This window comes from Crocodylus porosus, unplaced genomic scaffold (assembly GCF_001723895.1).
Source record: "Crocodylus porosus isolate Cpor-Errol unplaced genomic scaffold, CroPor_comp1, whole genome shotgun sequence".
In the NCBI taxonomy this organism is placed as follows: Eukaryota; Metazoa; Chordata; order Crocodylia; family Crocodylidae; genus Crocodylus; species Crocodylus porosus.
The window spans coordinates 5,402,162-5,407,208 of record NW_017728932.1 but is presented as its reverse complement, the minus strand read 5'-3'; the positions used below and the strand labels follow the sequence as shown (position 1 = coordinate 5,407,208).

Genomic DNA, 5,047 nt, shown 5'->3' with positions numbered 1-5,047 from the left:
CTCACTTGTGCCACACGCCCAGCACCATATATTTCTGAAGGACCTCCTCCATTCTTAAACTGGGCAAATATTTTACTTGTTTCAGGTCACTGGCCAAAACGAAACTTCGAAAAGGAAAATTCACTTAATTTCAAACTGAAACAATTTTGGTTTTTTTCCTCCTGAAACAAAAAGCATAATCATTTCCAAGCCAGTTACCTTTCTTAAATTAAAATTTAAACTTTATATAAACTTTTAAAATGAAATGACATTTCAAGATAATTAACAAAGTAAATAATATTTCAGTTTTCTCTTTCCATTTTTCAGATGGGATAATTCAATGAAAGTTGTCTCAATTTTGTGAATATAGGGTCATTTGAACCAAATAAGCATTTTTAGCCAAGAAAAGGTTTGAAAATACCAACCCTACAGTTTCTACAATTCGTTAGCCATCTGAATCTTCCCACTAGTTCAAGACACAAACCATGGGGAAAAAAATCTTTTAAAAGTCACCAAAAAATTTTAAACCAGTAATTCAAAACTACATAATGACTTAATTTACACCTAATAGAAAATGGTAACTCTACTGTAAACCCCTTTCACACAGAGAAATCCAAAAAATGTATGCCAAAATGTTGAATTTCTGTTGTCTGGGTACAGCAATAATAAATTGACACTTCTGTCAAGATATATATACTACTTGAATACCCGAATTGTTTTAGGTTAAAAAGGATACATTTCAAATACATAGGAATTCTGTGTTAATTATTTATGGCTATCATGGAAAAATCCTATTTAAGCTGGGATCACCTAGTAGAAAAGAAGTTTTAATTACACTGCAGCACTTAACACGGGAGACGTCAGAGCCTTTCCCGAACTGCACGTCAAGGTATTTCCATCTTTCAACCTCCACAGCAAGTTCCTTAAGGAAGCAAATGGCAACTTTAAACGTCTCCACATCTTAATGATAGTGCCGTCCTCAAACAACATCAGAAGCCTTGTCATTAGACCTTGGTAAAACCACGGGATTCAGTCCAAACAGAAAAAGCTATTAGTCGCCCATTTGCCAGAAGACAAACAACACCTTTACACTAAAATCACTGTCAGCTCAGACAGTGAAAATACTGAGACTTAGCAATGCCAGTGTGGAGACTCTTAGCATCGGCAGGGAGGGTCCTGGCAACCAGTAGTTATCATGGTATTTCCTGGTTCCAAGCGACAAATCACTATTCTTCTAGGAAAGCAAGTCCGTGCTCCTCTTGCCCAATTTCATTTCACGGGGGAAATTATTTGGAAAGCACCACACAGCAAGAGCCGTCTCCACTCCCCCAGGCCAGTTCATAACCCCCCTCTCCTCAAGCCTTCTGCCCAGGCAACTGGCTGCTCTCAAGGGCTCAACGCGGTTCAGCTTTTTGAGAGCAGAATGACTATTTGCAGGTCCGGGTACCTGAACAGATTTCATTATAATTGTGTACAGGAGTGTGAAAGCCAAGCTGGAGACGACATTTAAAGATTTGCAACTGACACTTCACACCACACGTCATCTAACGTTCAGACGTTCCCGTGCAGTCCAGAGTTTACAACTGTGTTAATGTCTTGTAGTCGTGAACAGGGCTACAAGACATTGGTGCAAGGACACAACTGTCGCACCAATTGCCAACAGCATTTTCAGAGCTACTGAGAGTGAAAGTTTCCGTGACTCGTGCTTTTTGTCCCCTATCAAGCTTGCTCCTGAAGTAAGCCGGGGACATCTTTGCATACGCCTAGACAGTGCCATCCCTAGACTCCTGGCAGCCCCGGGCGAACGTTTAGTATTGGGGCCCCCCTTTGCCGGAGATAAGATTTTTTGTTGTCGTTGCAGAAGTCTTTATCACATCCATGGTATCGATGTCTTTAAATAGTCGGCCCTCAACTGATAACATTGCCAGACCCATGTATGTACAATATTAACACTTTGTTTTGCAATTTTAATTCTTTTTTTCATTTTCGGGTCCCCTTTCTGTCTGGCACCTGGGCGGCCACCCAGTTCACCCATGCCTGTGTCTGGATCTGTGTCTAGACTGTGGACTACAGTGCCATGAGAGACACCCAACCTAGCTTTCAGTCTGCTAGCTCTCGGTTGCCAGTTCATCCACAGCAGCACGTTGTTCCACACCGGCTCTGTTCTGCCGGGGCTTGCCGACTTCTGGTAGCTGAGCTAGTTCATTTAAAGCCAGCTGGGATCTGTCTGCAACGTAAATATACGCAAATGAATAGCTTTTAATCAGAGCTCAATGCAAGCCAAAAGCCCCCCCAAAACTTTGTGGAAAGTCTAGACCCAAAGGAATTTAGCAAGGTTTGGTGTTATTTTTGGGGCAGACAGAAGTACCCTGAAGAAGCCGCACAGGACTCTGGGCTTACTACACCTCCGTTACGACTACCTGGAAAGCTACTTTCCCAATTCTAGCTTCACGCTCTCAGGAAAGAGGCAGGACGGTGGATTTGGATGGTAGCAGACTCCAAGAAGGTCCAGATGGATTTTAAATACTGGCTACAATTCAGAGAACGACGTTTGGCACGCGATATTCCTCCGTGTATCACCAGGTGGCTGGAGCAGCTAGTAACTAAATGTTTTTGCTTTTCAGTGGCTGCTCAGGCATCTACCCAGGGCAAATCTATCGTGATTTCAATTAGCATCCTAACAGACAGTTGCCCTCACCACAAATGAAGCTCTATGGTATGTTGTTGGCACAGTCACCATAAAAATTGAAGACTCAGCAGGCACGGCTACTGAATTATACTCTCAGCCTTCCTGGAGGTGCATCCAACTCCAAGCTGACAAAGCAAAGTGAGAATATGTTTACTGCTGCTGACTACAAGATGTCTTGCTCTGCGAACAAACTTCTGCGGCGGTGTCAAACTGGCACTTCTGAAACACTGCGTCTGCCTTTAATTTTTTTTTTTTAAGTTACATTTTAGACGTTTATGGGAATCTGAAACCACAACTTAAGGTAATAGTCCCTGACTCATGCTTTTTGCCCCCTATCAAGCTTGCTCCTGAACTAAAGAGGGCTACAGAAATAAAAGGCAGTAAAGTATCAAATGGCCCTAAAAAAAATGTAAGCTACTGAAAGAGGGAGGGAAACAGAAATCAGGTGGAAAGAGAGTCCAAAGGTGGGTTATTCTTAACTCCTTCTACGTAGCGTTCATACAACTTGCAGCTCAACCCAAGTCAAGCAGAGAGCAACAAGCTTACTCTACTCAAATGGCCACTCTATTACCTTTTGCAGTGAGACATTACTGATTGAACAATTAAAATGCAGGCCTCTAAACGTGTTGCTTTCCAAAGTACGCTGAGTTTCTCATCTGAGGCCAAAGCAACACGATTCAAATGTACCAGTGTCTACCCAAGTCTTACGAAGAGCCCAATCTTGCAAGCCCTGGTCTCAAAAGTTACCCTGACTCAGGAAAGTAGTTTCAAGCACCTCATCACCCGATTCTCCACACACCACAAACTACAAAGGAGTCACACTTGCCACGCTACACTTATGGCAGAGCGTGGAAATAATAACAACAGATCAAAGACAATTTCCCAGCTGTAATAGATTTTCCTTTTGCACAAGTCAGCTCATTTAACAGCCTCATTATTTTGTTTCAGCTCTTCTTCAGTACAGAATATTTACAAGCGTTTTACTGGACTAAATACTGGCTACATTTCTTGCCGTCTGATTCAGAAGACAATGATATGACACTAACGCTGCATTTCTTGTTAGAGGAAAAAAATCTAGAGGGGGGAAAAACCCATAGAGGTTTCTACAAGCCTAAAATAGAGAAACATCTGCTAAAGTTTAGGAACAGCTGGCTAGTGACAAGGTCCAATAGTAGAGAAGGCAGTAGTTAAATCTCCTTCTGCAATCAATAAAATTTGTATGAAAGATTTTATGGAACAGGGAGAAGTATTTGCTCAGGTTCAAAGCTACTTTTACAGGGAGCACTGACAACTTTTGATCATTAAAGTTCCTAAAGATCTTTTATTGAAGTGTGAGGGGGGTTGGATGGGCGTCTCAGCCAAATTGCTCACCTAAAGCAGTTTCAGTTGTCCTCCCCAGACCTGAGGTATGCTGTCCTGTCACATTCTTGGTAGCTCTTCGGCCAACCTAGAAGCACCTACACCTCTCATTGGTAAGCAAGATGCCCCCTGTCTAGAGGTAACACTAGGGTATCATCCATTGATTGATCTTAAGTTCAGGGTTAACAATAGCTTCTGTAATCATAGACTTGCATTATTAATCCCCATATCATTGAATGATGGAACATCAATTCCCCAAATCTCATTAAGTAGCAAATAATCCTCATCTTCACATTTCAGCCCTCCTATTCTAGCTTTAAAATCTCCTACTGATATCAATTTGTCTATAGGATATTCTAATTTTATAGGTTTTAAATGCTCAATGAGCAAATCCCATTTATCTCTAGCTCTTTTCTCAAAGCCAGAGGCATATATATAATTCGCAAGCCCCCTGTAGTAAGTGTATTCAACCTTCTGCCTGAAGGATTTTACAATGTTGGAAAAACCCCATTACACTGTTATAAAACTTTTACTGTGTAGAGCTACAATACTTTGCTATCCAAAGACTAGCTATTCAAAAGTGGTGCCACACAAACTAACACAAGTCATACTATTGTAAACTAACACAAGTCATACTATTGTTTTGGCCTTGTTATCCTGAGGCTCTTTATTCCTCATCTAAAAAAAAAAAAAAAAATCTTCAGCTTTAAATGCAAGGGCCAGTCAAATCCACATTTGCATGTTCTACATTCTCCCAATATTTGCCTGTATCCTTGGCCATCTATGCATTATGAATGGCATTGCTGTTGAAAAGGATGCAAACTGCTCAGATGGAGAAGTTGCATGTCCTACACCTATCCAAGCAAGCCAAAAATAAAGAGGAAAAGTAAGGAACACCAAGAGGTGCCTTTGAAGCATGAAACTTAAATCTGCACATCCCATTATTTAAAGGGCAAGTATGTAATGCATGTGAAAAAGAATTTTACTTCACTGCCCAGTTTATGTCAAGTAATATAGAAA

At 41.1% G+C, this 5,047-nt stretch overlaps 1 long non-coding RNA gene across 1 annotated transcript in view; it reads right to left on the bottom strand.

Annotated features, from left to right (window-relative positions):
- Positions 1-1,730: 1,730 nt before the first annotated feature.
- LOC109317044 overlaps positions 1,731-5,047 on the bottom strand; it is an 11,753-nt gene continuing 8,436 nt past the window's right edge. Inside the window, exon 3 of the long non-coding RNA XR_002102959.1 lies at positions 1,731-2,206. This is a non-coding gene — a long non-coding RNA (uncharacterized LOC109317044). The remainder of the gene's footprint in view (positions 2,207-5,047) is intronic.